Source organism: Pteropus alecto, unplaced genomic scaffold (genome assembly GCF_000325575.1).
Source record: "Pteropus alecto unplaced genomic scaffold, ASM32557v1 scaffold53, whole genome shotgun sequence".
NCBI classification, from domain to species: Eukaryota; Metazoa; Chordata; class Mammalia; order Chiroptera; family Pteropodidae; genus Pteropus; species Pteropus alecto.
In genome coordinates this window covers 5718801-5726729 of record NW_006434366.1, presented here as the reverse complement: position 1 = coordinate 5726729, position 7929 = coordinate 5718801, and the positions used below count along the sequence as shown (strand labels likewise).

The following is a 7929-nucleotide window of genomic DNA, read 5'->3' as shown; positions in this document are numbered from 1 at the left end:
GCCGTTCCCGGTGGCATCTGGCCGGGCGACTCCGTTTCTCCCCATCCCTGAGCTGCGCGGTCGCTGTCGTGGCCCCGTAAACGCCCTGGTCACCTGCAGCGGACAGGACCTTCTGCGTCGGGCGGAGGCGGCGCCCGTGAACCCTATGGGGGGGACAGCGCCCCTGTGGGCCGAGTCCCCCAGTGACCGAGGGGAGGCGACATTGGTTGTCTGCTGATACTTGGGGGGGGCAGCACTGTCCGCAGGGCGCCCCACGGGTCGCCGTCCCTCGGCGCGTCCCCACAACCTCCCCCCCCACCACCCCGTCTCGCAATCCCGGGGCTCCGCGCGCCTGCGCATCGGCGGTCCCGAGGAAGCCCGCCGAGGGCGGCGACTTCACCGCGTCCCGCGTCTGTCCTGGGCCTGCCCCGCTTTCCGTCTCGGCCTCCCCATTGCCCGAGTTTGGGGACCCGCCCGTGGGTGACGCCCGGTGTCCTCTGCGAGCTGGGGGCGCAGACGCGGCGGGGCGTGGCCGCTCCTCACTCCGCGCTGGCCCGGTCCCTGTCGCTGTCCCCGCGGCGAGCGCTCGCTTCCTGCCAGGTGGCCTCTGCACTCCCTGCCCTGCAGGCGCCCCGCATGGTCTGCGGGGTGCTGGCTCCCCTTTTATTTTCCTGAGACTTGCCTACCGCTTTTAAAACCGCCACCGTGTTCCACGTGCCGGGAATGATCCATTTCGAGTCTGTGCTCTGCTTTCTGCTGGAACCCCGGGTGACAAACACCATATCCTTTTTATGATATTTTGATGGAAATAGATAAGTGACTCCATTTAAAGCCAGGGCAATTCTGGTGTATTCATGCGCCCGCCTCGCCATTGCCTGGTCTGGTTCGCATCCGCTAACTAGGATTGTCCAGGCCGCTCTCCGCGGGCACACACACGTCCCCGAGGGCCACCGCAGTAGAACCAGACACCGCTAACCCCCACCCGAGCTCATTCTGCCATCCGATTTCCTTTCCGCTCTTAATGGTGCTCACTGTCCTCCAGCGGCCACGAGGATCCAGACAGTCAGACATTAAGTAAGCCGTGCTAGTCATCCATTAAGCCTACAAATATTTATTAAGCACCTTCTTTTGTGTGGTTAGCATTGTACTAGGTGCTGGGAATAAAAAGGTAGAGAAAAATTAAGATGGTCATGAAGCATCCCGAAGCAGGCTGTATGAGTTCCCCTCGCCACACAAGGAAACACCAATTCCATCCCTCGGTGTGATAACGGCTGACCCTACACAGTTCTAAGTGCAGCAGAGCATTTACGGGGTCTGAGTGCCTTACCTCCGTCAGCTCATTTGAACTTCCCGAAAACCCTGTGAAAAATATACTACTGTTATCCCTATTTTACAAATGAGAAAATGATGGTAAAGAAGATAAAGTGCATCGGTGCGAGGTTACGCTGCCAGGCGCGATGGAGCTGTATTTTGGGTCCCTCCAGGCTGGCTGGCCTCAGAAAAGGCATAATTAACAAACGATGACGAGAGGGCGGTAGGAGGTCTTGACTAAGGTGAGAGCCAACCGTCCTCAAAAATTAAAAACGAACTACCCTACGATTCAGCAACCCTACTTCTGGGTATTTATCCAGAAGAACGGACGTCGGGGGCTCAAGGAGACAGCGACAGGCCCTTGCTCACCACAGCACTGCTCGCGACGGCCAAGAGGTGGCAACCGCCAAACGTCCATCCACGGGAGAATGGACAAAGGAGGCTAGGTACATACACGCGACAGAATTCTATTCAGCCTTCAAAAAGAAAATTCTGCAGCACGTGACGATACGGACGAAGCTTGAGGACATTATGCTAAGTGAAATAAGCCGGTCACAGAAAGGCAAATACTGTGTGGTTCCTCTCATATGAGGTACCTAAAGAAGTCAAACTCATAGAATCAAAGAGTAGAATGGAGGCTGTCAGGGCTGGGGGAGGGGAGGGGAAATGAGCAGTTACTATTCAATGAGCTTCAAGTTTCCATTAAGCAAATAAATAATGTCTAGAGATCTGCTGTCCAACATCGTACTTCAGTCGACAATAATGTACGGTTAAAAAGTTGTTAAGAGGGTGGGTCTCTCAATGAAAGACCCGACACCACACAACTCCTAGAACAAACACAGGCAGCGGACGCTCTGACATCGCTCTCAGTGATCTCTCTTCTGACACGGCTCCTCGGGCGAGGGAGACACAAGGAGAAATAAACAAATGGGACTCCATCGAACTAAAAAGTTTTTGCGAAGGAAAACCATCGACGAAACAAAAAGACAACCTACTGGATGGGAGAAGACTTTGCCTATGACACATCTGACGAGGGGTTAATAGCCAACATTTATAAGGAACCCAAACAACTCACACCAGAAAAACAAACACTCCAGTAAAAAATGGGCGGAGGACCTGAACAGACACTTCTCCCAAGGAGACATACCCATGGCTAACAGACATAGAAAAGATGCTCCACTTCACTGGCTATCGGGGAAACGCAAATCAAAACCACAATGAGATACTATCTCACACCTGTTAGAACGGCTGTCGTCAACGGGGCAAGGAATAACAAGTGTTGGAGAGGTTGTGGGGAGAAGGGACTCTATGGAAAACAACATGGGGTTCCTCCAAAAATTAAAAATAGAACTACCTTATGATCCAGCGATTTCACTTCTGGGTATTTATCCAAAGAAACTGAAAGCACTAATTTAAAAAGACATATGCACCCCTATGTTCACGGCATCATTATTTACAACGGTCAAGACATGGAAGCAAGCTAAACACCCAACAAAAGATGATTGGATAAAGAAGTTGTGGTTCGTGTATACGATGGAATATTACTCAGCCATAAAAAATGAAATCTTACCATTTGCAGCGACATGGATGGACCTAGAGGGTGTTAGACTAAGCGAAATAAGTCAGAGAGAGAAAGACGGATACCAGATTTCACTTACATGTGGGATCTAAGGAACAACATAAACGATCTAACGAAACAGAAAAAGACTCGTAGATACAGAGAACAAACTGATGGCTGCCAGATGGGAGGGGGGCTGAGGGGCTGGGCTGCATTTTCCACCAAAAATGAATGGAAAGAAGCTGAGGTCTGCTCTGGCAGGGGCGGAAGACGCGGGATGCCGTATTCAGATAATAGCGCGATGAGATTCCTATTTGTACATATCTGTGTCGAGACCCCCGGCTGAAACTGGCCACCTAAAAAGGTCAATGTTTGGGAACATGTTTGTAAAATGGCTTTGTGTGACGTGCTGTTGATGACCAACTGACAGCCGCTGGTCCGCGGTCTTCTAGGAGGAAATGGGAGCTGTGTATCCGAGCATCGCTCAGTGTGAGAGATTCCACTCGGGATGAAAACCTGCTCCCGCCAGGAGACATACTTCCTTTCTGTGTTTGATAAAATTCTCTTTGCCTGGGCTGCTGTGACGTTTTTTGCTGCAGGTTTGCTTCATGCCGCCTCGGCTACTGCTATGGTTATCAGATTTACCCTCTTTTAATTGCAACAGCTTTTCCATATTTTGTGCTAATTTTCTCTCTCTCTCTCTTCCTCTGTCTCTCTGTCTGTCTGTGTCTGTCTGTCTCTCTCTCTCACTCTCTCTGTATCTATCTGTCTGCTTACCTATCTATCAATTCTATCGCGCTAAGATCTTTTTGGAAGTTTCGACGTCTAAATGAATTTAATAATGTTTGTTAGATATACTTCGTTTGTTCTTAATTTGTTCATTTCTTCTTTAGAAACGCAACTCGAAAATAGGAATTTATAGGTAAAAGTCGTATATAGTTTACGTAATTTTATTCAGTTATATAACATTCTGCATACATATATGAAAGTTTAATCGCACGTATACTCGCCTATGGGACTCTTAGTAAATTCGCTCTGACTTTTATTTTTACAGGTGGACAGGAAGAGCTGGTGACGATGACGTCTGCCACCTCTCAGTGCCAGCTCCCAGCACAGCTGCAGCTTCTCACGTCCGCCGCAGAGTCCTGCTTTTAGCGAGCAGCCCGCACGTTAAAAGTTCGCTTCACGTGTGACCTCAGGAACTGCCCTTGGTAAGCCTGTCCTAGAAACGTGTCCCGGGATTGCCCAAATCCTGCGAAATCCTCTATCCCTGCTTCTTTCTTTCTTCCTCCTTTTTCTTCGCTCCGGCTGAAAGCACACTTCTTCTGAAGTACGCACTGGCGACAGGCATGTATCCTGATGGCGGAAATGAATCGACATGAGCTCCTGTCGTTCCGTGCACGGTGAGTGACGGCTGGGGACTCGTGCGTGGGGGCCATCAGGGATCTCGGCTCTGTCATCGGTTTCTCGCTCGTGAGCCCTTCGTTCTTAGGTAGATATTTTTAGTCTCTCAGTGTTACCTGTGCCTCTTGGGTCACCCAGCGTCTGTCACATACTAATATGAAGTAGATGACATACTAATATGGGACCATGGAATGGAAGTTTTGACATATGCAAAAAACTTGAGAAGTAGATCAGTGAGAAAGTACTGGAACTAGATATTTAAAGAAAGGGAACAGATGGTCTCTCCGTAAAGATGCTCAGATAAAGTCCAAAATTAACGAGCAGATGGTTTGCACTCTGGAGCAGGGTGACAATGGAACCTGAGGCTGGCGGGCGGAATGGACCCGCTCCCACCTTTCCTGAAGGACCGAGGCTCGCATGGCCAGGGGACAGCATCACGGACCATGGGCGATCTCGGAGGTGCCTTTGAATCTGACATGTTCCGCGCCGAATTCTCTGGCACGGCGTTCGTGTTCCGTCCACAAATAAATGACTTGCGCTTCACCGTGGGGAGGAAAGCGGTCCACAGGGCAGACCAGACACAAACATCACAGCTCATACGTGAGCAAATCAATGCCGACTTGGGTCTAACTCTTTTCCAATATTGGCGTAGCTTTGTTTATTCAATTGGCAAATAAAATCTTGAGAACATTCTAAACAAAACAGGTCAATATTTTATATATTTTGTGTATATATGGCTAGTTGTTTTTACTTGTAGAAAAAATATGGATTTTTTTTTAGAATTGTCATTGAGCTTTATTATCTCTTAGGTAGCATTTTCCACGATAAAAAATTCTCAAAACAGAGAAATAGACAAACCCGTGTGACAAAAATAATTAGACAGGCAAAGCTTGAGTAATGTAGCTTAACCCATGCGGAATTACAGAGATTTAAATGGGGTTCTCTTTTTCCCATTTAAATCTGCATTCTGGTCTTGACCGGTTCCACCGATATCATTTTAATACATTTTTCCCTTATTATTTCATGTGGATTCACATGGTTACACATGCCCAAATTCACATATATGGATTTTATTAAAATTTAATAATTTTATTAAAATTCAATAATTTCTGTTCAGAAGCCTTCCCCCGCCCCCATAATGTCTTACAATTGCACACAGAAGTCCAACTCATTCTGGTAAAGGATGGCATGATATTTCTTGGAATAGGAGTACCAAAATCTATTTGTGGAATATTTAGCATATTTCTATTTTAAAAAATCTATTATCAACCATGCTTCATGGAGCGAAGGTGAATAGAGGTCTTTACTGTCATGAATGGAATAATAAAAACAGGATTGCTAGGTGAACACCCAGAGGTACAACCATTAAAAGTTTTTGATAGATACTACCGAATTGCACTTAACAAATGACATTCCCACCCAGGTTGTAGGAGAGCACCATGACCCAGTCCCCCATCAAAAAGTGATAACAAATTCCACTTGATTTCATAAGCATTCGTTTGCAAAATACGTAAGTTATTCTTTAACAACAACTAAGTATAATTTGAACTGTTAGAGAACCTCTTCCTTCATACCTGAGCCAAAATCCCGTTATTTTGATCCGCTGGTCCTAGTCCTGTTACTGGGGGTCACAGAGACAGCGTTTCTGCTTTGTTTATGCAACGACACCCCACATCTTCGAGACAACCATGATCTCTCCCCGAAATGTTGTCTCGTCTATAAACTCAACACTCCCTGTTTCTCGAATCATTTCAAATCATACTGGCCCTTCGTCATTTCAGACTCTATCCTTGTATGCATTCTAGTGTTTTGGTCTAACAGGCAAACGTGATGATATTCAGAAATGGCCCAGCCAAGCTGTCACCAGAGAAAACTGAGTGGCTGAGAGGACGAAGTGTAACCTGCTGTTTCCGGAACCTTCTACTCTTAGGCTTGCTCACCTAAGAGGAATTTGAGCAACGTGGGACACACGTCAAGGAGTCGCATTTCTTGTTCCTAAGAAGGGCTGTATGTTTTCCTGCATGTCACCTGTAGGATTTGAGTAGATTGCTGCTCAGGGCTGTGCTGTGTCCTCCCCGTCCCCGGAAGCTGCGTTTGTTACATGCGTTGATCGAAATCACCAGGTTTTATTTTCAGGTCTACTTTCCCTGACCCGTAGAGGCAGCTTCTCTTATTCCTACCCATCCACGTGGCTTCTTTCTAGCTGCTGTTTCTTGCCTCCCATAATTTTTTCTGTGAATCTCCATATCTTTCACGGTCTTGACCACGCCGGTCCGCTGTAGTTAATTTCTTTGGGTTCTAACGAAGAGCAGATTTATCGTCTGTTTCCTTAAGCTGCTCTTTGTTCCTGAGTGTTAAACTATGAAAAAGAATTCCAATATTTCACATGCGCATAGTGTTTTCCAGGTTCGAACCATTGGTATGTCTTAGCTTAAGTGATACTGGCCACAAGATGACGGGCTTCTCAAGTTTTCAGTTTGAAAGAAGAGACAAATGAGTGCATCACAGAGGCTAATGACCTGGCCACTACTCCACACCAAGTGACACAACCAGGGCCAGGATTCTGGTGTTTTCCCCTCTCTCTGGCTTCCAAGAGGCTGACGAGTCATTTCTTAGTTTAACGGCCTTATCGCTGGAGTCTCAGCGATCAATGGATGCAACAAACTCTTTTCTACTTGATGCCGCGGATAGCTTCATATTATTTTTTTTAACAAATGAATAATTTACTGATATTTTCCAGCTTCTTTGTAGTTTTCTTCAGTAGTCAGGAAAGGAAGCATGTGTGACATTCGTTTGCCCCAAATAATCCTACATGTATTTCCGTGACAGCGGCTTCCGTTCGGTGTTTGTTTATGACGCATTCTACAAATATTTGTTAAGTGAATGAATATAGGGCTTCTATGGTATTTAGGATATTTCGTGCATGGTCTCTAACTGACCCATCTATCTATTTTTATCACCTCAAGATTCAATATTCTGATAGCATTTGTTGAATATTCATTTGACGATAGCAACACGTTTCTGAATATTTTGATTTAAAACTGTGTCCATTGGAAAAAAATGAATATGCTCAGATCTCAATCATTTTATCTCTTCTGATATATCTTTGTCTACCCTGACAGAGTCCACGTCCTTATAAATTCTCATAGCTACATTCTTTTATATTCTACTGATAAACTGTGTTTTGATTAAAATTTTTGCAGTCGTTGAACTTCCTAGTTGTTTTTTTAGGCAGGGCCTGTCCCGAGGCTCGCATTTCCATCATAAGTAAAGAGCTCTCTGCAGTTTTTCCTCTCTGCTCATGTGTGGTTCTTTTTTTTTTTTCTTTTAAACGCCTGCAGCACCTGCTCTTCCTAGGTGGTCTCCCATCCAAGTGCTAACCAGGCCCGCCCCTGCTTAGCTTCCGAGATCAGACGGGATCGGGCGCGTTCAGGGGGCATGGCCGGAGACTATGTATGGGTCTTTACATGTCACTTATTATTCATATAACCTCAACAAACACGTGTGATTAAAGTATGTTTATAGGAATGGCGCTGCCGTTCAAGATCTTAGGGCAGAAGACAATTTGAACCTTTAATGTTCTTTTCCTCCCTTTCTTTGGGTTTTTTAAAAAAAAATGCCTTTGAAAAGTAAAAACTTGGGTAATCAGTCTGAAGGCCTGATTACCAAGTGTAATT

General features: G+C 46.2%; 1 pseudogene; it reads right to left on the bottom strand.

Moving 5' to 3' along the window:
* Nucleotides 1–7584: 7584 nt before the first annotated feature.
* LOC112477589 lies at nucleotides 7585–7702 on the bottom strand (annotated as a pseudogene).
* Nucleotides 7703–7929: the final 227 nt, after the last annotated feature.